Genomic DNA, 24567 nt, shown 5'->3' on the forward strand with positions numbered 1-24567 from the left:
ATGGGGATCTTTTCCCGTGTGGGTTTCCCCAAAGAGGTGGTATCTGACCGGGGTACCAACTTCATCTCCAGGTATATGAAGTCTCTGTGGGAGGAGTGTGGGGTAACTTATAAGTTCACCACTCCTTACCACCCTCAAGGAAATGGGTTGGTTGAAAGGTTCAACCGGACCCTGAAAGGCATGATCATGGGGCTGACAGAGCCCATGAGACGGAAGTGGGACGTCTTTTTGCCATGCCTATTATTTGCCTACAGGGAGGTACCACAAAAGTCTCTAGGGTTCAGTCCCTTTGAGCTTTTGTACGGGCACCCTGTTAGAGGACCTCTCAGTCTGGTGAAGGAGGGTTGGGAGAAATCCCCGGGGAAAACCCCTCAGGATGTGTTCAGCTATGTGCTGGCCATCCGCAACCAGACACAGCGCTTCCGGGCCCTCGCTCAGGCGAACCTGGAAGCCAGCCAGGATGAGATGAAGAGGTGGTATGACCAGCATACCACTCTGATGGAATTTCAACCTGGGCAGATGGTGTGGGTGATGGCGCCAGTGGAGCCTTGCGCGCTCCAGGACAAGTGGACTGGGCCATATGAGGTGGTGGAGCGCAAGAGTGAGGTGACCTACCTGGTCAACTTGCGATCTCCCAGGAACCCCATGAGGGTCCTACACGTGAACCGCCTCAAACCCCATTTTGAGAGGTCTGAAATAACAATGCTACTGGCTACAGATGCAGGGATGGAGGAGGATAGCGATCCTCTTCCTGACCTCCTGGCAGCTAAGGAGCAAGATGGGTCAGTGGATGGAGTGGTCCTCTCGCCCACCCTGACCCCAGAACAGCAGAGGGACTGTCGCCATGTGTTGGGTCAGTTTGCATCTCTGTTCTCCCTGACCCCCGGTATCACCAACTGGTGTGTCCATAACGTGGACACGGGAGATAGCATGCCTGTGAAACAGAAGTTTTACCGGGTGGCTGACAAGGTCAGGGCCAGCATCAAGAAGGAGGTTTCTAAGATGTTGGAGCTAGGGGTGATTGAGCCCTCCAGCAGCCCCTGGGTTAGCCCAGTGGTACTCGTACCGAAAGCTGCTGCGCCAGGTGCCACTCCAGAACTTAGGTTTTGTGTGGACTACCGTGGGCTCAATGCTGTCACGAAGACTGATGCACACCCCATCCCCAGAGCTGATGAGCTCGTGGATCGGTTGGGAGCTGCCAACTACCTCAGTACGTTTGACTTAACTTCTGGGTACTGGCAGATTGCCTTAACTGATGGGGCCAAGGAGAGGTCTGCGTTTTCAACGCCAGAGGGGCACTTCCAGTTCCGTGTCATGCCCTTTGGGTTGAAGAACGCCCCTGCCACATTCCAGAGACTGGTCAACCAGGTACTGTCCGGGCTGGAGCAATTCAGCGCCGCATATCTGGATGACATCGCTGTGTTCAGCTCCACTTGGGAAGAACACTTGCAACACCTCTGCGCAGTGTTGAAGGCTCTGCATAGTGCAGGCCTCACTATCAAGGCCAGTAAGTGCCAGATAGGGCAGGGTTCGGTGGTGTATTTGGGACACCAGGTAGGAAGCGGCCAGGTGGCGCCCCTACAAGCCAAGATAGATACCATCCGGGCTTGGGAACCCCCCAAAACCCAGACAGCGGTGAGAGCCTTCTTAGGACTCACCGGGTACTATCGCCGTTTTGTCAAGGGGTATGGCACCATTGTGGCTCCCTTGACAGAACTAACTTCCAAGAAGTTACCGAAGAAAGTGATTTGGACCAGTGCCTGCCAAGAAGCTTTTGATGCCCTGAAGGAGGCCATGTGTACAGCACCTGTACTCAAGGCGCCTGACTTCTCCAAGGAGTTCATAGTGCAGACAGACGCTTCTGAGCATGGAGTGGGAGCGGTGCTCTCACAACTAAATGATGAGGACTTGGACCAACCTGTAGCTTTCATTAGTAGGAGGCTACTTCCCAGGGAACAGAGGTGGAGTGCGATTGAAAGGGAAGCTTTTGCTGTGGTCTGGGCGCTGAAGAAGCTGAGGCCCTACTTGTTTGGGACTCACTTCCGGGTTCAGACGGACCACAGGCCCCTCAGATGGTTGATGCAGATGAGGGGTGAGAATCCTAAGCTGTTGAGGTGGTCCATTTCCCTACAGGGGATGGACTTTACGGTGGAACACCGCCCCGGTACAGAACACGCCAACGCTGATGGTCTGTCCAGGTTTTTCCGCCTTAGCGATGAGAACTCCCAAGAGGGTGGGTAGTTCTCCCCACTTTCAGCTGGAGGGGACACGTGTTAGACCTGGCATCTTTGGCGTGGTTACCCCTGACTTTTTGCCTCTACCTCCTGTATTTTTGATGCTATGCTGGATTTCGTTTTTGCTGGTTTAGATGCTTTGGGCACTTTGCCACTGCTGATCAGTGTCAAAGTGCAAGTGCTCCCTTGGTAAATTATTGTGTTGATTGGTTATCCATGATTGGGATATTTGTTTCACCTGTTAGCCCCTAGTAAAGTGCACTGCGTGTGCCAGGGCTGGTGATTCAAATGCTACTAGTGGGCTGCAGCACTGATTGTGCCACCCACAGGAGTAGCGCTAAAATGATGTCTTAGGCCTGCTTGCAGTGCCTATGTGCAGTCCAGGACTGCCAGGTCGACCTGGCCAGTGCACCCACTGACCAGGCCTTATCCTTCCCTTTCTGTACATGTCAGGCATCCCTATGGTGGCCCTAGGTACCCCCCTGGGCTGGGTGCAGTGTATCTGAAAGGTAGGGCATGTACTGAGGTGTGTAACACGCCCTGGTAGTGAATTACAGCCATTTTCGTTTTTCACTGCTGAGAGGCTATCTTGCCCATAGGATAGAATGGGGAAGGCTGTTTACATGCCTATCTTCCCATAAGGGCAAGATAGAAAATCCAAGTTTGGTATCTCTGCGTTCAGAATTTAATTATACATCTTTTTAGCAAGATGGTTTTTAAATTCACTGTGTGAGAATAGCACTTTTTAGAAAGTAGCTATTCTCCTGTTTAACCTTCCTGTGTGCCTGTGTGCTGGTTGGCTGACTGGTGTCAGGTGATGTGCTAGGTGGCTCCAGGAGCCTGGATGAGTCAGCAGCAGGGTGAATAGGGAGATCTGCTTTAGATGGGTGGGAGGAGTAGTCCCTGGGTCTGAATAGGGCTGCCCCTGACAAACACAAAGCTGGCTCCACCCCCTGCTGGCCAGGCTGAGGACTCTGCCTCTGCTGGCACAAAGAAGGCTCCACCTCCTGCTGAGCGTCTAACGACCCTGCCCCTCACTCTGAAAGGAACCAGGTGCTCCAGAGCAGAGCACACCCAGGAACCGGTTTGAGCAGGGGAATCCCCCCACTGGAACAAAGAGAGACAAAGACTTGGAGGGGTATAAGAAGAGGACCCCAGACACCTAAACTTTAGATCACTTTGGAACTAAGAAGAAACCTCTGCCAAGGAGAAAGCTGGAAGAAACTGAAGAGGAGAAGACTGCCTGCTTGCTGTTTTGCTTTGCTGCCAAGGAGAGGGGAGGGACTTTGCTGTGTCCCCTTCTTTTGATTCTGATCTCCAAGGGCCTGAGAAGAGCTGGCTCCCTGTTAAGAAGTCCCAGGAACAAAAGGACTTCACCACCAGCTCCCCTGGAACTCTGCTGAGAGAGTTCTGACCTGCCTTGGAGTGCTTGCCCAGTCTTGGGGCTTCAGGAGGTCGTTTTGCTGTGTTGAGGGAGCTGGGAAGCAGAAGCGTGAACAAGAGTGACTGGTACCCAGCGCATCATCCGATTGCGTGTCGCAAGACGAGAGTGCGTGGAAAATTTCATCGCGGCACCATCGCAGCACGCAGGGTCTCCGCATCGCCGAGTGCGTCGAGCATCGTCCCGAAGCGTGAAGCTTCCTGCCATTGCGAGGGTCGTCGCAGAACCAGTTTGCGGGCCGCACCACTGCCGGTGCGTGGAAAGTCTCCAATCGCTGCGTGCGTCGACGCAGAGTCCCGTTCCGTGGCGCATCGAGAGTTGCGGCGCCGGAAGGCAACGCTGCGCCACGCATCGCACCACATCGAAGAGTGTCGCATCGAACCTGTGCGTGAAGCTTCCCCCTAAGAAACCTACGCAACGAAAGCCAAAGGTATCGCATCCTCCCCCTACAGATCGGAGCCGGCGCATCCACCTCTGCTGCGTGAAGCAGGGCTGCTGCAAAGCCTCCCCAGGATCTCAGGAGCATCGCATCGCCTTTGCCATCTTCCTTGTTATAGCTTTTGGGAACCTTATCGCAACTACAGGTACTGTTGGGCACGAGAGTGTCGCATTTTGTGCATTGAGAGTCGCATTGTGCAGGACACTGACTTTGACATCCTGGAGTACTTTCTGCAAACTCTTGAACTATCTTTAAAGTAACCTTTTTGAATTATATGTTGGTTTGTCTGTAATATTTGGTCTTGTGAAGTTTTTAGTAAAGATACCTTATTTTTCTAAAACTGGTGTGGAGTAAATCTGTGGTGTTTTCACTGTGTTACTGTGAGTGTTGGTACAAATACTTTACACATTGCCTTTGATAGCCTAGACTGCTCAGGCCAAGCTACCTAGAGGGTGAGCAGGGGTTATCTTAACAGTGTATCCCCCTTTCCCTGACTAGAAGCAAGGGTCCCTACTTGGACAGCGGTACCTACCCTGCCAACTAGAGACCCCCAGATCTAACATGGGTGAAGAGCAGTCCGGATTTGTCAAAGGTCGACATATTACGGACAACACCAGACTCCTATTCAATATATTGTCAAAGTCCTCCCGCTGTCAGCACTCCCTTGCAGCAGTAGCCCTTAACGCCGAAAAGGCGTTTGATCGGGTCGAATGGCGCTATCTTTTTCACACCCTCACTTGGTTTGGCTTTGGACCTAGATTTATTTCTTTAGTCTCCCTGCTGTACTCATACCCCAGAGCTGCAGTATTTGCAAATGGTCAAATCTCTTCTTATTTTGGTTTAGGCAGGGGCGTCCGTCAGGGTTGCCCCCTTTCCCCCTTTCTTTTCAACCTTGCTTTAGAACCTTTTCTGTCCAAACTACGTCAGAATCCCGCTATCCATGGATTCCAGATTGCAGATTCTCAAATTAAGCTCGCTGCTTATGCAGATGATATTTTACTTTTTCTTTCCAATCCTGCAGAATCCATCCCCGCTTTTCTAGACGAAGTCCGAAACTACTCCTCCATTTCCGGATATAAGCTTAATCATAATAAATGTGAGATCCTACCCTTGACTAAATTCACTTTCAAACAAGATTTTAGCGTCTCCCAGTTTACTTGGTGTCCCTCCCATATTAAATATCTGGGGTTATATATCACTTCTTCCATTCCAGACACTATCTCTTTATGCATGTCCAAATGCGCACAAAAGATTGCGGACCTCACTGCAAGGTGGCATCCTTTATACCTGTCCTGGTGGGGTCGCTTGGAGACTATTAAAATGATGATTTCCCCCATTATTCTTTATACATTGTCCAACATTCCAGTATCAATCCCATCGCGATTCTTTAAAAAGTTTAACTCAATATTATCCTCTTTTTTATGGAACTCAAAAAAATCCAGAATGTCTCTTGCCAGATTGATTCGCCCTGCTTCTGAAGGGGGTGTCAATTTTCCTGACTTTCCTGCATATCAGAAGGCCTTTTTGTTACGTCAAGCTTCCCTCTGGCTGCAAGATCCCACCTCTCCCTGTCCTTTGTGGGTTAAGGTTGAACGCAATCTCTTATCTCCATTTTCTTTTGCAGAATATCTTGCTTTCTCCCGTAAACCCTCTTCACTTCCCACTCTTATCCACAAGTACACTCTCAGGCTCTTATTGTCTGCTGCCCCTAATCCCCCTCTGACCATTGATGATTTCCTCTCCTCCACCATCTGGCATAATAAGTATCTCTTAATTAGTCGTAAGCCCTTCTACTGGAAATCTTGGAGAACTCGAGGTTTGATTTGGATCGCGCAACTTTTCTCTGGTCCCACCTTTCTTTCTTTCTCTGATCTCTGCTCTTCCTTTGGTCTACCCTTATCCTTTCTCCCCAAGTATCTTTTACTCAAAGCTGCTGTTCTTGAGACTTATGAGCGGATCCTGAACTCTCCGCCTCCCCTTGCTTCACCCCTCCCTACCCCTACCCCTCAACTCCACTCTCTCCTACGTAGCACCCCCAAGGCATCTCTCATCTATAAATACCTACACACGCATGAGTTGCCTAGACCTAAATCCAAGGTTGAACATCAATGGGAATCTGATCTCGGAATAAGCTGGCCGATATCTATATGGGATAAGATTTGGGCAAAACTCCGTAAAACCTCCAGAGCGGCTTCCCTGACACAATCCTTATTTTTTATCTATAACAGATTGCTCCTTACGCCTTCTACACTAAATAAGCGTTTTTCAAACACCCCAGATGTATGCTGGTCGTGTGGTACCCCTAATGCTACCTTACTCCACATGCTATTTCTCTGTAAACATGTGCACGACTTTTGGTTACAGGTGTGGGCTCAAATGAATGTTATTTTTCATACTTGTATTCCTTTTTCTCTCTCTCATTTCTTTTTAGGTAGCTTATCTCCTTGCTGGGATGATGTAGATATGCATGTCCGCATTGTTGATTTATTATTGGCTGTAGCTTTTCAACAAATTACTGTTAACTGGAAAAATGCATCTAATGTTTCCCTCAAAGCGTGGTGGTATAACGTCTGCCACAATCACAGACTTGATAACGCCTTTGTTTTTCCTGTTCACTTAGCAGCTAAACGTGCAGACTTATGGCTTCCCATTACGCTGTATTTAAATAACTGTGCTACTCGTTCTTTCAGTCCTATGCCTGTTCAACAAGAAGTTTCTAAACCTCCATGATACCCTTTTCACATTTTACGTATTTCTAGCATATTGTTTTGTTTTTATTCTTCTAAAATTTGCTGTTTAATTTATAACGGTTATGCCTTTTATGATTCTTATCTAATGCCCATGATTACTGTTTCATTGTAGTTTTCTTATCTCTTACATTTTGATTATGTTAACCCTCCCCCCCTTCTCTTCCCCTCCTCTTTCCTCCTTCCCTTTTATAGCTGATATTGTGTATTGATTATTCCTTTCTCATTCCTTAATAAAATTTCATTGAACTTAAAAGAGTTGGTTTCTACCCAAATGAAACATTTTTGCAATACTAGGATAAGGAAAGACTGGGCAAAAAACACATGTAGCTCTAATATATTTCTTGCAGTTTGCATGAGCTCTTTGATGGCAGTTAATAGCTCACTGCTCTATATTAGGATTTTAACTTTTAAACTGCAAGCAACAAAAGGATCTTGCTGACAAAAGCGATAACCCCTTGACCTATTTATAGTGTATGCAGAATGGGACAAGTTCTTTGCAGCAGGCATATTAACCTTCTTGGCTATGATGAGTTAAAAGTTTCCCCAGACAAAGCTAGGGTCTCTCACCAGGAACAACATTAATCACTGGAGTTATCTATCGTGACATTTTTAATGATGCTTGAAAATTGCTCAGACAAGGAACGTGGCATCTGGAGCTTTTAAAACAATAAACATGGCGCCCCCACCCCAAGTCGGTAAAAAAGGGGGTGGTGATGGACGGAGCATCAGACCCAATCAAACACTCACACCCAGTCAACAGATCTGGGTTTGATCCATCACCGTTCTTTAGCCCACTCTGCCACCCCAGTTCAGACATGGCCATATGCAAATCAGTCTGACCCTGTACCTCATGGGAACAGTCCAGCCCGAACTGCCAAGCCATGCCTTCCTTGGACCGGACACAAGCTTTCTAGGACCGGTTTCTGGCATTTCAGCCGTCTTCAGCCAGGCTTGCTTGAATCCAGTGGCAAAGTGAGCAAGGGACTCACGTCTGAGCATACCCTGCCAACTTATGGCGAACAAATCGGTAAAAAAAGGGGGTGGTGATGGACGGAGCATCAGACCCAATCAAACACTCACACCCAGTCAACAGATCTGGGTTTGATCCATCACCGTTCTTTAGCCCACTCTGCCACCCCAGTTCAGACATGGCCATATGCAAATCAGTCTGACCCTGTGCCTCCTGGGAACAGTCCAGCCCGAACTGCCAAGCCATGCCTTCCCTGGACCGGACACAAGCTTTCTAGGACCGGTTTCTGGCATTTCAGCCGTCTTCAGCCAGGCTTGCTTGAATCCAGTGGCAAAGTGAGCAAGGGACTCACGTCTGAGCATACCCTGCCAACTTATGGCGAACAAATCGGTAAAAAAGGGGGCGGTGATGGACGGAGCATCAGACCCAATCAAACACTCACACCCAGTCAACAGATCTGGGTTTGATCCATCACCGTTCTTTAGCCCACTCTGCCACCCCAGTTCAGACATGGCCATATGCAAATCAGTCTGACCCTGTGCCTCATGGGAACAGTCCAGCCCGAACTGCCAAGCCATGCCTTCCCTGGACCGGACACAAGCTTTCTAGGACTGGTTTCTGGCATTTCAGCCGTCTTCAGCCAGGCTTGCTTGAATCCAGTGGCAAAGTGAGCAAGGGACTCACGTCTGAGCATACCCTGCCAACTTATGGCGAACAAATCGGTAAAAAAGGGGGTGGTGATGGACGGAGCATCAGACCCAATCAAACACTCACACCCAGTCAACAGATCTGGGTTTGATCCATCACCGTTCTTTAGCCCACTCTGCCACCCCAGTTCAGACATGGCCATATGCAAATCAGTCTGACCCTGTGCCTCATGGGAACAGTCCAGCCCGAACTGCCAAGCCATGCCTTCCCTGGACCGGACACAAGCTTTCTAGGACCGGTTTCTGGTATTTCAGCCGTCTTCAGCCAGGTTTGCTTGAATCCAGTGGCAAAGTGAGCAAGGGACTCACGTCTGAGCATACCCTGCCAACTTATGGCGAACAAATCGGTAAAAAAGGGGGTGGTGATGGACGGAGCATCAGACCCAATCAAACACTCACACCCAGTCAACAGATCTGGGTTTGATCCATCACCGTTCTTTAGCCCACTCTGCCACCCCAGTTCAGACATGGCCATATGCAAATCAGTCTGACCCTGTGCCTCATGGGAACAGTCCAGCCCGAACTGCCGCCAAGCCATGCCTTCCCTGGACCGGACACAAGCTTTCTAGGACCGGTTTCTGGCATTTCAGCCGTCTTCAGCCAGGCTTGCTTGAATCCAGTGGCAAAGTGAGCAAGGGACTCACGTCTGAGCATACCCTGCCAACTTATGGCGAACAAATCGGTAAAAAAGGGGGTGGTGATGGACGGAGCATCAGACCCAATCAAACACTCACACCCAGTCAACAGATCTGGGTTTGATCCATCACCGTTCTTTAGCCCACTCTGCCACCCCAGTTCAGCCATGGCCATATGCAAATCAGTCTGACCCTGTGCCTCATGGGAACAGTCCAGCCCGAACTGCCAAGCCATGCCTTCCCTGGACCGGACACAAGCTTTCTAGGACCAGTTTCTGGCATTTCAGCTGTCTTCAGCCAGGCTTTCTTGAATCCAGTGGCAAAGTGAGCAAGGGACTCACGTCTGAGCATACCCTGCCAACTTATGGCGAACAAATCGGTAAAAAAGGGGGTGGTGATGGACGGAGCATCAGACCCAATCAAACACTCACACCCAGTCAACAGATCTGGGTTTGATCCATCACCGTTCTTTAGCCCACTCTGCCACCCCAGTTCAGACATGGCCATATGCAAATCAGTCTGACCCTGTGCCTCATGGGAGCAGTCCAGCCCGAACTGCCAAGCCATGCCTTCCCTGGACCGGACACAAGCTTTCTAGGACCGGTTTCTGGCATTTCAGCCGTCTTCACCCAGGCTTGCTTGAATCCAGTGGCAAAGTGAGCAAGGGACTCACGTCTGAGCATACCCTGCCAACTTATGGCGAACAAATCGGTAAAAAAGGGGGTGGTGATGGACGGAGCATCAGACCCAATCAAACACTCACACCCAGTCAACAGATCTGGGTTTGATCCATCACCGTTCCTTAGCCCACTCTGCCACCCCAGTTCAGACATGGCCATATGCAAATCAGTCTGACCCTGTGCCTCATGGGAACAGTCCAGCCCGAACTGCCAAGCCAAGGTGAGTGCTTGCAATGTTCAACACTCCGTCCATCATTTCCTTTGGTTTTGCTTTGTTCGCCATAAGTTGGCAGGGTATGCTCAGACGTGAGTCCCTTGCTCACTTTGCCACTGGATTCAAGCAAGCCTGGCTGAAGACGGCTGAAATGCCAGAAACCGGTCCTAGGAAGCTTGTTTCCGGTCCAGGGAAGACATGGCTTGGCAGTTCGGGCTGGACTGTTCCCATGAGGCACAGGGTCAGACTGATTTGCATATGGCCATGTCTGAACTGGGGTGGCAGAGTGGGCTAAAGAACGGTGATGGATTAAACCCAGATCAGTTGACTGGGGGTGAGTGCTTGCAATGTTCAACACTCCGTCCATCATTTCCTTTGGTTTTGCTTTGTTTGCCATAAGTTGGCAGGGTATGCTCAGACGTGAGTCCCTTGCTCACTTTGCCACTGGATTCAAGCAAGCCTGGCTGAAGACGGCTGAAATGCCAGAAACCGGTCCTAGGAAGCTTGTTTCCGGTCCAGGGAAGACATGGCTTGGCAGTTCGGACTGGACTGTTCCCATGAGGCACAGGGTCAGACTGATTTGCATATGGCCATGTCTGAACTGGGGTGGCAGAGTGGGCTAAAGAACGGTGATGGATTAAACCCAGATCAGTTGACTGGGGGTGAGTGCTTGCAATGTTCAACACTCCGTCCATCATTTCCTTTGGTTTTGCTTTGCCCACCCCAAGTCAGTGCCCGGTGCGGAGGTACCATTCGCACCGCCCTAGAGCCGGCCCTGCTTCAAGGGATACTTAACTGGCCTCCTGATCAGACCCTCAGGGACCGAAAAGGTGCCAATCACCTTGTACCTTGCACCTGGACTCTATCTTTTGTGAGTCCTACCCCCCCTTTCCTGTCCTGAACCCTTGGAAGTGGGCCTGAAGGTGCTCTATCAGCCCATCTGTAGTCTTGTTGGAAACATCAACGCAGGTGAGGGATCACTTTCCAGCTCCACTTCAGAACCACTGCTTTGTGATGCATCCACGAAGCAGGACATCTCATCGCAAGTCCCTCTTCAACAGCATCCTTGATGATGCTGCAGGACTCCGCATTTCAGCACCGCAGCATCTTCGGAATGGCTGGTACACGACACATCTGTGGAGCAGGATCTCATAACGCATGCTCTATGTCAACGGCATCCTTGACAGCGACAAAGCACTTCGCACCTCCTCTGAACCACCGCTGCGCAACGCATCCTCAACGCAGGATCTTGCAACACTCCGCAACCAGGATTTATGGTACTTTGTTCAGCAGGCCTAACTTAGTCACTGCCTCCGGCCCGCATCCCATTGTGGTCAGCCTGAACTTGTGACTTTGTCCCGGTTCTGCATGATGAGATAACCACTGTTGGCGCTTTGAGCTTCTAAGCACCATTTTTCCTTAAAGCTTTAAAATTGCATTTCTCTGGTTCTACTGATGGGATTTTTGTTGTTTTGTTCCCAAAATAATTTCTTCCGTTTTACTCTATTTTTCAAAATTGGTGTGGGAATTTTCTTGTGTTGTGCTTCCACTTTAATACCGTTTGAAGTGCTGCATAAATAATTTATACTTTGCCTCTAAGTTGAGCCTGAATGTTTTTGTGCCAATTTACCAGAGATTTAAGCACAGGTTAATTTGGGGTTTGTTTATGTTTCACCCTGACAGAGATTGTAATTGCTGCTTGAGTAAGGTTTCACCCCACCTCAACCAGTAACACAATTTCTAAAAATATTCATTGCTTGATTGGAGGCCATGTAGGGTTTTTAAGATGACCGAGATGTGCAGCGGCATCTGGAACCAGTAACACGTGTGGCTGCAGCATTTTGCATCATTTGTAGCCTTATTCCATACATGCATATTGATTAAATTGCTAAGCCAAGATTACACTATGGCACTCACTTCGGGCATATGATATTGTAAGTCAATTTAGGTCAGAATTTTCCTCAAAACTTTAATTTGCCTGAAAGAAGCATGGCAGTGATGGATACCTGGTGTTCCATTGAGAGGTCTTTATCAATATGGGAGGATCTGGTGTGCCCCAGTGTTTGGCTACATCTTGCTTTGCCACTACTAAATAGAAGTTTGACTCTATGAATGTTTACCTCCGTAGGGATACCCAACAGGATGTATTTAGAGTCTATTAGTAACCTTTCTCCCAGCACCCTGTTGAGTTTTTCTATTGTACTGATCCAGGTTGGGCAATGCTAAATGCTGGGGTACTCCCATAATGTGTGTATTAATGACCCTCTCTCTACCTCACAGCAGAGGCAACTGGCGGAATCAGCCCAGTCGAAGCTATGCAAGCAGACCCTGTCATAATAAACCCTATGGAGGATTTTAAATTGGATCAGTCTAAAGGGACTCAAAGACAAATTCATCAAATTAGAAAGATTGAAAAAGACAGAGAACTCCCGGTGGTGGGACAGCGCCACTTTGAAACAGTATTTAAGACTTAATAGAGTCCCAAGGGGATTACGTTCACAAATATTTCCCACATTTGAAGACCTCGATGATGACCTACTGCGAAAATGGGAAGAAACCTTGACCAATAACTCTAAGACATTAATCCACATCCTAATAGAGAACGCAGAACGGAAAGTAACTAAACTACAGATTGAAATCACAAACCTGGAAAAAGAGATAGAGGAACTTAACCTCAAAGACGCAACAGAAAAGAATTATGTCATTCTGAACGAAATCCTGACCAAACACCAAAATGACATAAAAGAAAGGAAGACCAGACAACTTAAAAGAGACGAAGCGGATTATAACGAAGGCAGAGTGTTCACCTTTGCTCGCAAATACGATCAACTATTTCAGAATCCTTCTAAAACCGACTGCACTCCCAGATCAGGGACAATCTCTGTCTCCTCAAGTACCTCATCCCTTAACACGGTACTGACAAGCGACAGCGAATCAGATAATCCAGGACAGTCCATTCCCACAGCAACTACATCGAGTTTTTTACGAGAAGTACAGACAATCAGACGCGAGACCAAAACGCAGCAAAGACAGGCTACAGGAGACAAAAAACCTGCAGAGGTAAAAATCTGGAAAAAGACCAATACAAAAAGAAACTGAGGTCCGGGGACGGAAGGAAGCAACAGTAGAAGATACAGACGTAAAAGTTATTAATCTCTCCTCTTTGCCACTTAACAACGACATGATTTCTCTCCTCAACAAAGGTCTAAGCTTCAATCCCCATGAAACAGGAGACTTATGCAGATCTAAAATAGACCTGTTCAAATTCACCAGAGGCCTAAAACTGAAGAAACATTTTGAACTCATGCCTCCTCTTACTAGCAAAGGCAAACACACTCACAGCATCAACTCCATTGATTCTCAAACCATCAAAGATGTAAAAGATACACACTTACTCTTGTAAATCACTGAGACTGATGATCCACCTTGCAGTTTAGAATTACTGCTTCAAGATCTAGACATTGATCCATGTGAGACCATTCCGAGTGGCCTAAAAACCAAGTTCAAATGTACACCGACCCTTCCTGGTGGAAATGCCATTGATGTCTTTCACAACCAGATATTGGTAGACCTGGATAGATATGAGAAGAAATCCATGACCAAAACACATAGAATCAAAGACAATCTGACCAGAGGCGAAAGAATGGCTCTCAAAACACTCAGTAATGATCACAACATCATTATAAGAGAGGCGGACAAAGGGGGGAATGTGATTGTCATGAACCATCTGGACTATCACAATGAGATAATGGGCCAATTGAAAGATGAGACCTGTTATGAACATCTCAGTTATAACCCCATTGGTCCATTAACTGGTCTAAATAACAAAAAACTCCAGAACTGGCAAACTGTAGGTCTCATTGAAGAGGACGAGGCCTTATACCTCAGAGTCACCAAACCCACTTCTCCTTGGCTTTACACCTTGCCCAACATACACAAACAGGTACAAAAGGGGGTGGTGATGGACGGAGCATCAGAACCAATCAAACACTCACACCCAGTCAACAGATCTGGGTTTGATCTATCACCGTTCTTTAGCCCACTCTGCCAACCCAGTTCAGACATGGCCATATGCAAATCAGTCTGACCCTGTGCCTCATGGGAACAGTCCAGCCCGAACTGCCAAGCCATGCCTTCCCTGGACCGGAAACAAGCGTCCTAGGACCGGTTTCTGGCATTTCAGCCGTCTTCAGATGGATCAAACCCAGATCTGTTGACTGGGTGTGAGTGTTTGATTGGTTCTGATGCTCCGTCCATCACCACCCCCTTTTGTACCGCTTTGTTCACCATAAGTTGGCAGGGTATGCTCAGTCGTGAGTCCCTTGCTCACTTTGCCACTGGATTCAAGCAAGCCTGGCTGAAGACGGCTGAAATGCCAGAAACCGGTCCTAGGAAACTTGTTTCCGGTCCAGGGAAGGCATGGCTTGGCAGTTCGGGCTGGACTGTTCCCATGAGGCACAGGGTCAGACTGATTTGCATATGGCCATGTCTGAACTGGGGTGGCAGAGTGGGCTAAAGAACGGCGATGGATCAAACCCAGATCTGTTGACTGGGTGTGAGTGTTTGATTGGTTCTGATGCTCCGTACATCACCACCCCCTTTTGTACCGCAAAATACACAAACAAACACCCTTGCCCCCGGGACGCCCCATAATCTCAGGCATAGGGGGTCCCACAGAGAGACTAGCACAGTACGTAGACCTTTTTCTTAATCCTATGGTTAAAAATCTGCCATCCTACATACAGGATACCAAACACATACTAGGTATTCTAGCAGACATACAGTGGCAACCCAATATGATTATGGCCACCCTTGATGTGGTCTCTCTATATATACGTCCATCAAACCTGGCCTAGGTATGGAGGTGGTAACTAAATCTCTACAACACATATCAGCATCCCTATGGGAACACACCAATATGGTGACCAGTATGATGGATATCATACTGAACAATAACTACTTCATGTATGACCACCAATGGTATAGACAAATAAAGGGTGTGGCCATGGGTTCTAAGTTCTCACCATCTTTTGCCAATCTTTACATGGGCGCCCTCGAATCAGAATGGCTATGGGGTAGGAAAGTAGCTCAATGGACGGACTACATCATCTACTGGGGACGGTACATCGACGACTGACTACTTTTCTGGACAGGTTCACAAGACAGTCTGGACGCATTTTGTGAATACTTGAACTCCAGTGACATGGATATGAAGTTCACATGTGAATCTAGCACGTCCTGTGTCTCTTTCCTGGACATTGAACTCTATGTCAAGGATAACTCCCTACACAGCAAGCTATTTCGTAAAAAAACTTAATGCAATGCAATTCTCCATGCTGACAGCGCACATCCGCTGCATCAAATACAAACAATTCCCTACGGAGAATTCACCAGGGCTAGGAGGAATTGCAGTGAAGATACAGAATTTGAAAGCTGCATAGACAACATGAAACATAGATTCACTAAACATGGCTACAAACCACAGAGCATCAAAAAAGCTAACAACAGAATAACCCATAGGAAAAGAGAAATCACTCTCCAGCCTAAAAACAACATCAAAACAGTAAAACCTCCTGTGAGACTCATCACGGATTGCAATGAAATCAGTGTCATCATGCGCAAAAGTTTCAACAAACATTGGGGAACATTACTAGCTGATAAGTCATTGAAAGACAATATAACTATACGACCCAAGATCACCTTCAGAAGAGGAAGAACTCTAAGGAACAGACTCTGCCCAACGGTACCACGTTCTATATCTGTCACGTCTTGGCTAACACCACACACTGTTGGTTTCTACAAATGTGGGTGCTGCGGTGTCTGCAAATGGGCGATGAATGGAGCGAAAGAATTCCAGAGTTGGAATGGTACTAAAAAGTACAACATCACTTGCAACATCAACTGTAATTCCACCATTGTTGTGTACATCCTCCAATGCACATGCAAACAACAATATGTAGGGAGTCAAATCAGGTATCTCAAAGAACGCATCAGTGAACACATCAGAGCGATGCATAATGAAGATGCTAGATATCCAGTTGCCTCCCACATAGCCTCATGTAGCACGCAGGGACTTCGCAAAAGTTTATCCTTCTTTGGAATAGACATTGCCAAAAACAATGTCAGAGGTGGCAACCGTGAATTGAGACTGAGAAGACAAAAAGCTTCTTGGATTATGCGTCTACAATCTGTGAAACATGGTCTCAACATCGACCATGAGCTACAGTACTTTTTGGGGTCCTAGATGTGTCCGTAGACTATTGCTGCACTGTACTGCATCCTTGTGTATCCATCTGCAGGCTACCTGTTTACAGTTTTTGTTTTGATGATCCTTTAATGTTCCAGTACATGCATTATACTGTATCACTGTTTTTCTATCCACTGTCTATAGGCTTATCATTTACGGTGTTAGTTTGATGATCCTCTATTGCTCCTCTCTATGCCCCAGTGGTGGCCGATTGGTTCTCTTACTCTCGTGTTTATCTCCCTACTTAGACTTTATCTCCATTTGTCATTTTACATGTAGCATTCTCCGCATCCATGCTCTTCCCTATTTCTGGACTCTCAGAATATGCTGTTCTGTGCAATTTTTCCTGCTATCAAGAGATTTTGATAACATGTATCGCAGGCTTATTTGTCAATTCTTTTAGTCATTTAATGCGCTTTATTACTTATGCTTCGGTAATTTTTACTTGCTGTCTTTATTTATATCTCTGTCAGTTCCATTCTGGTTAATATTCCAGTACTGTCTTTCCTTGATACTCCTGTCTTCTAATCTCCACCCTTGTTTTTCATCTGAGTCTATACTAATTTCTTCCTGTATACATATCTTACCTTGCACACTTTTCCTTTTTCGCTTACATATCTGCCCTCACTTCCGTTTATAGTTTTTACACATTCTAGTTGCGGTTCAGTGTGACACCTGGCTCATTCGTTATACTTCCGTTATCTTTTGCCCTCACTTCCGCTTTCCTGACTTTTGAACCTTTTCACGCTCTACTTGCACGTCCCATTAAACACGTGACCATTCCGATATAACTTCCGGAATTCATTGTGCTCGTTTCCCTACCGGAAGACCCCACCTCTCTCACACAAGTGCTTTATCTTGAGGTAATCTCAGCACTGACCCCTCCGTGCCATACTTTCCACGTATCCAGCACCTGGCTTTGGCACCACTGGCCTGCGACATTTACATTTTCCCTTTTTATGCTTTCATTCCATAACTTACTTAAAGACACGGGGATCTTAGGAGGTGACTCCCTCTTTCATCCCGCCCTCTTTCCGTAACTTTACCCTACCTGGACTCGGTTACACCTTTTTCACCGACGTCTCGGTGAGTGCAGAAACACAGATATGTGTACTATAGGCATTTATACCCTGTGCTCGGCACATTATTAACTCTCCTTTCATTTTCTTTCTATTACCTTGCCCGTCATTACAGAACACAATACAGCTTTGTTTCACTTACAGGTACTTTCGAACCCTTTGTCTCACTTAAATTGCTTCCTTCTCTCATTTTGGGTGCTTTTACCTTTTCTTTGGTCACTTGTTTTCATGTCTTTTCGATCTATCTTTACCACCATTTGAAAAGCGTTACTTCCTAATTGATTGCGATTTTGCTTACCTTGGTGTAGGGTGTTTCATGAGCGCCCTGTGTTCATCATGCACCTTGCAATACATTACTTGGTTTTGTGACCATAACTTTTGCTAATATGATATTTGCCATAGGGTGGCACCATTACCTTTGTACGCTTCTGATACTGGTACGCAGCACCTGTATATAGTACATTATTACAGTGGGCGTTTTGTTTAGTGTCTACTCCATTATTTTCCAGGTAACTCGGTAGTGAGTGAATTGACGCGATTTGGCGTCCATTTCTCTGGAGGATGTCTCTTAATGCGTGTTCCTAAGATGTTTATTTTGGCATCTTTTGTTTCAAGTACGACATGTGGCGTATGTTTCGATTAATTTTCCACCTCCTATTTGTGCTTTACCGTCATGCCTAAATATGCTTCGATCAGTCCTACTGATCTCATCTTTTCTGTATTACAGGCTTAGAAAGTTATCCATTATGTCACTTTTGTGCTCACATTTCTCACAAGTCACCACCGCTTTCTGCATTAATATTTTTCTTAGAATCTTCATCTCCAATACCCTCTCATATTTTGGTCGGATTTTGTGTGTATGTATATACATATATATTTTTCTGAGTTGAAATATTGTAATGACTCTTATGGTTTTATAATACTTGTCTGAATATGACCCATTCCTACATCTTCTGCGCTCTCCTTCCTTTTGTTTCTTAACTCTCTGTCTACACGGTTACTTCACCAATAGGGTTTTTTTTCTATTTACATTAAAAGTCACAGATTACTTGTACTTTCCACATATATAGGGTCTCCACTATATTCCTGTGTGCTCCACACTCTCATGTCACACCACATGGTAGCATCCGAATTCAGCTGTTTTGTTTTTTCTCCCTCTCATGTATTTTTGTTGTCCCTCCCAGCCCTGAAGAGTCACAAAGTGTAACACGTTGTGACGAAACACGTGTCGGCTGGTTCTGTTGCACACTGTATTGATCTTGATGAAAATACATATAAAAGATACTTGCATATGACATATCTGATGTGGATCTTCATGATTTCGAGAACAAGAAAATTCCTTGATTTCTGTGTAATTACCCGCTGGGTACACCTTTAACTTTTACTCCTATACAAGTGCACAGGACCTTTTTCTAATAAGTATGGATTTAATTGCAACTTCCCTGGGGTGCATTAGGGCTGCATCCCAATCTAGATCCTCAAGATCTCCCACTTCATTTTCCCAATGTGCCCTTAATTTTATCAGGGAGTGGGCCTGTTATTGGTGATTGTTTTATATGTCCACAACACTGCCTTCTCTGCAATTTCACCCAAGAGCAAGCTTCCCTCTAGTTGTGCATATTCCGGCATTTTTTCAATATCGAGTCCTTCAGCTGTCCTGGCATGATGAAGCTGGAGGTATTTGTAATGTTGTGTTGTGTGAATTGATAGTCTCTTTGGAGAGAGTTAAAGGGGAGCAATGCACCACCCTCAATGCTGTACCCAGTTTAGAAATCCCAAGGATGTTCCAAGTCTTGAACCCCTGCAACTTTTTGAACTCCTTCAGGTGTGTTCCCACCCATAGGAGGGTATCTCAGGTGACTTGCATGTCCCACTTCATCCACCTTTCCGCTCCTTTCCAGGCGTCTATAGTCAACTGGATTGCGGACAGTAGCTTCTTCCCACTTTTCTTACCATAAAGATAGTATATATATGAGTGGGTTTGGAATTGGATCCTTTCTAGGGCGTATGTAGGCTGGTCTCCAGGTGCGTGACCCCAATCATAAATTTCTATTAAATGGGCCGCCAGAGGTGTTCTAATCTGGGTGAACCAAAAGTCGAGATTTTCAGTACACTCAACCGAGGCAGATCCAAATGGCAGATATGTCACTGTGCGCTGTCAGAAGGAAGGGTTATCAGTAAAGATAGTTAACGTGTATGTGCCCAACTATGATGACCCACACTTCTACCACAATCTTGGTGCTGTCTTGCTGCATGACAGGGATATCCCACTGTTGAGAGGTGGGAATTTCAATTGTATTCTAGATCCGCCCAAAGACCGGTCCAAGGGACCTGCTCGCTGCCGCTAGGGTGCGACGGGGGCTGTCCTAGACTTCATGGAGAAATTAGAGCTGGTGGACGTGTGGAGGCAGCGTTTCCCTGATTCTGCTGGATTCACACACTATTCCACTCCACATGACTCGCACACGAGGATTGATTACTGGCTTGCATCCAAGACCTTATTTGCGCATGTGCAAATGCGTAACCTACACCCTAGCACTTATTCAGATCATGCTCCAGTGCAATTGGATTTAAAATGCCCCCTCAAACAGGCCCCGGTGTTTCTTTGGAGATTCCCCCCCACATTCATTAATGGACCCTCACTGCAGAAATAGCAACAGCGATAGAGGTGTACTTCAAACATAATTTAGGGTTAGTAGACAGTTTTGCCACTATCTGGGAGGCCTTCAAAGTTTACATCGGTGGTATAGGTATTTCTAAACACCATGGAGTGCTCCGGTCACTAAGGACCCAACTTGCTCAGTTGGAGAAGGATATTCTAGCGCTCGAACAAACCTTCCATATGAGAGTGGATGCTAACATTCTGGGGGATATTGAAGCTGCGATTGAGGAATTTCAGGACAGAGCAGACAGGGAAGTAAAACATCTTGGCAAACATGCCTCGGCTAGGGTTTATGGCGAGAGGGAATGCCCAGGAGCTACCTTAGCGGCCTTAATGCGGCCTGGGTGCGAAGAGGACACCATCACAGAGATACTAGATGAAAAGGGCCTTCCGTTGCATGACCAAAAAGATATAGCGAATAGATTTCATTGGTTCTATTCCCAACTTTACACCTCCCAATCCCATCCCGAAGATGAGGCTATTCAGGACTGTCTGGAGCACATACAGATGACATGGCTAACAAACATGCACAGAGTACCTTATGTCTCTGCATGCACACCCCGGGTGAGGTCAGAGCAGCGATTAAGTCCATGTGAACCAGTAGCGCTCCGGGCATGGACGGCTAACAGTCTCATTCTATAGGGCTTTTCAGGACCAACTAATTCCACACCTAATGACGCTACTTGAACACATGGCACAGGCAGGTATAATGCCACCCTCCATGAGAGAGACGCTGATAATCATGCAACTTAAACCAGGGAAGTCACCTGAAGCCTGTGCATCCTACAGACCCCTATCATTGTTAAATGTGGACACCAAGATATACGCCAAATTATTGACTAACAGCTTAGCCCCATTAGTGCCTCTCGTGGTGCGACCACACAAGGCGGGGTTTGTGCCCGGGCGTAACCTCACCTTGAATCTGAGTACCATTTTTGGCACAATTCAAAGAATAGATCCAGGAGACAGGGCTGCTGCTCTCTTCTTGGATGCCAAGAAGGCGTTTAATTCATTAGAGTGGGCGTTCATGAGGGGAGTATTAAGGAGAATTGGGGTGGGTGATATTTTTATTCAATTTGTTATGCCGCTTTACACCCTGCCTACGGCTAGGATAAGACTGGGCAAGGATGTCACAGCTCCAATAGCCATTTCCAGAGGGACTCGTCAGGGCTGCCCGTTGTCCCCTCTCTTTTATGCACTGGTGGCTGAACCATTAGCGTGTGCGCTGCGGGAATATCACAGAGGGCTAAAGTTCCCAGAAAATCATCTAATAATCTTAGCGTATGTGGATGATACTTTGTTGTATGTCTGAGACCCTGAGACCAATCTTAACCCAGTATTGTCTGAGGTGATACAGTTTGGAAGGCTTTACAGACTTAAGATTAACTGGACGAAATCGTTAATTTTTCCGTTAACTTTAGTGACAACCCCCATGCAGAGAGACTTTCCTATGCAATGGACTTCAGAAACGATCCGTTACCCAGGAATACAGATCCACACTGACTGGACTGTGGTGATTGCATAGAACTACGGGAAGGCTATTTCATGATTAGAGAATGCCATCAACAGGTGGATAAGGCTCCCCCTTTCGCTGATAGGGCGCATTTCTTTAAGGAAGATGGTGGTCTTACCCCGTTTTTTATTTCTGTTTGTTAACATCCCCATACTGCTGTCCCACTCAGTGTTTGCCAACTTGCGTAAACTCTTGACCGCACTCGCTTGGGCCATAAAGCAACCGAGAGTGGGATGGGATACACTGACACTACCTTACTCTGCCGGGGGGCTTTGGGCACCAGATTTATACTACATGGTAGCTCAGGCCACCCATGCATAAACATGGATACACGACCCCCCAGACTTGCCACACCTGTCCATTGAGCGAGACGCTGCAGGCTCCCTTACACTACCGCAGACCCTTCGTAAGTCCCCGTCCCGACGACATGGTGTCCTGGACTCCCTCAATTTTACAGTGCATGCTTGGTACAGACTGCTAGACGCCCAGACAGGTGCGCTCATATACTCCCCGCTAATACTGCTGGATTGGTGTACCAGGTAGGGAGAGGGATGTGCTCTGCACATTGAAGTGCCTGGGTATACACACATTGAGAGACTTCTTTCTAGAGGGGGTAGTGCATACCTGGGAGGACTTAACCGAGGGAACACAGGGTTCACACCTTTGGACAGATTTCAATACTGCAGGGCAAGACATGCATGGCAGGAGCTTCTGGGAGAGGATATGCAGGAACCAAGTACACTTCCCGTGCTTTCGAATGTTATTAAAGCAAACTCCCCAGCAAAAATAATCACAGTGTTATACTCCCTGACTCAGTAACCCAGGAAAACACAGCTACACAGAGCTAGACAAGAATGGCAGAGGGACTTGGACACGATAATTGACGACAAGTGCTGGTCATAGCGCTGCGAAGTGACGAGGAGTATGTCCTTTTATGGCAGGCATCGCCTGATACACTTTAAGTATTTCAACAGGGTGTATTACACTCCCAACAGATTGTTTTGCTATGGGCTGCGGGAATCAGCAAAGTGCGATAGATGTGTGGAACAGGAGACAGGGTTTCTCCATGTGGCATGGCACTGCCCCAGAATGGTAACATTCTGGGAGAAAGTATTCTCAATATTTAGTGAGGCTCTGGGACAGCAGTTGACGCCCAGCTCGCTAGTTGCGCTGTTGGGGTATGACAAGAAGATAGCAGTTGGCAACAGGAAACTGGTGACAATGGGCTTGCTACTGGCCAAACGCAGAGTAGCCATGGGGTGGGCAAAAGGCCCCACTCCACTAATCACTGACTGGAGTACAGATAGGCTTTATTGCAGCACACAATCTGATACATATAATGAGCTCCTCCCACCGGAGAGTTGGCCTAAAGGTTACTCAGGGTTATACCAGCAATATTTGATTGGAAAAGAGACGGGAGAAACGGAAGGCAGAGAGGAAGAAACTAACCACCACTAGGTTAATGCTCCCCCGCTTAGATTGGTATTTGTTCAAAATGAGAAAAATGCTATCAATTATGACCTGAACACCTTGACCCCTGTAAGCTCTATCAGTCTGCTAGGTGCTCTGCTCGGACACGGTGGATAAAATTCGCTCTGTTTTTGTTAAGTAAGATGATGGTAATGCATATGATTTAGTAACATGTCCAATACGACGATGGTTTTATCTTTCCCAGTGGGTTTTGTTTTGTGCATATGTAAAGTTTTTGTTATGTGCACAACAGTTATAATGGGAACTTTGCCATGATACAGCATGCTATGATATGTAATATTGTACAATGTAATAAATAAAATAAAAAAATAAAAATTAAACCATCAGCTCTTGTGAGCTACAATGTAGCAATGATTCTTATCAGCCGTGACCTTGCCGGCAGTCCGATTCAATCTCTAAGTGCCAAAGTTACAGGAACCATCTGTGAATTAATCACTCCTTTGGCTCTTTGAAGTTACACTGCAGCAATGCTCTCCGAGAGGTTGCGGCCGAAAGAACAGCATTGCTACATTTTAAGTAAAGTGTAAAGTAAAAACACAACACTTACAAAATCCCACACTAATTTAGAAATACAGAATACATTTAAAGAAATTATTTGACAACAAAATGACAAAAATCCAATCAGTAGACCTGGAGTTATGAATTTTTTTTAATTAAAGTGTAAAATAGTGCACAAAGGTTCAAAGCACCCACAGCGGACTTTTAGTCGTTCAAGACTGGGCAAAGCCAAAAGTTATGGCCAACTATAATGGAGCTCAGTTCAGATACATGAAGTGAATTAGGCCCAGTCTCCGCTTACCTTCAGACTTAGAAGAATGTTTGAGAAAAAATGGCTGAGAGGGTAGCGAGTCAGTGATGTCCGAGGCAGAGGCATCGTCATCGGGGAGACGAAGTCACAGTGAAGGTTTCTTTGTTCGGACGTAGTCTCTTTATTGGAAGTCAAAGAACTGCAGTGAGACAAAGCTGCAGGATTTCGATGGTTCCACGGGGCTGGATACCCCTTCTGCGAGGAGCTGCTAAACAGGATTTGCTGATGCGGAAAAGAATGCAGTGGGAGCTACCTCAATTTCAAGCAGACTGGCGATTGAGTTTGGGCAGATCGACGAGCAGGTAGATTCCGGTTTCCTCTCGGTTCTCACAGCACTTTTTGACTGTAAAGTTTTCAAGAACCAAGTTTTTGATTTGGGCTATCTGTGCACTTTTAGCACCACTTCCAATAGTCCAGGACTGGAGGGGCAACACTTGGAGGGTCGGGACACACTCACGCTGGGTCCAGGTGCAAGTTCAAGATGGTTTGAGCCTTTTCTGTCCCTGAGGCTCTGATCAGGAGGCCAGCCAACTAGCCCTTGGAGTCACTCTGTAAGTTCTAGGTTCCAGCAGTGAAGCAGGTCTCAAGCAGCAAGGCAGTTCTCTGAAAGGACAGGGAAGGCTTCAGGCAGTAGGGCAGTCCTCAAGGTACAGAAAGGCAGTCCTGTGAAGTACATAGTAGGCCACAGATAGCATGG

At 46.8% G+C, this 24567-nt stretch overlaps 1 protein-coding gene across 14 annotated transcripts in view; it reads left to right on the forward strand.

Moving 5' to 3' along the window:
* The window catches only part of LOC146858146 (uncharacterized), a 289171-nt gene that overhangs the window by 229638 nt on the left and 34966 nt on the right, over positions 1–24567 (forward strand). For 9 of the 14 annotated variants that reach the window (XR_014979993.1, XM_085648905.1, XM_085648897.1 and 6 more), the window contains one exon: positions 12351–14039. The exons of the other annotated variants lie outside the window; for them this stretch is intronic. The gene's annotated coding sequence lies outside the window, so the exon portion shown is untranslated. Of the gene's footprint in view, positions 1–12350; positions 14040–24567 lie in introns of those variants that run through there. 14 annotated transcript variants of the gene reach the window in all.

The sequence above is a fragment of the Triturus cristatus genome, chromosome 3_2 (assembly GCF_964204655.1).
Source record: "Triturus cristatus chromosome 3_2, aTriCri1.1, whole genome shotgun sequence".
Classification (NCBI taxonomy): Eukaryota; Metazoa; Chordata; class Amphibia; order Caudata; family Salamandridae; genus Triturus; species Triturus cristatus.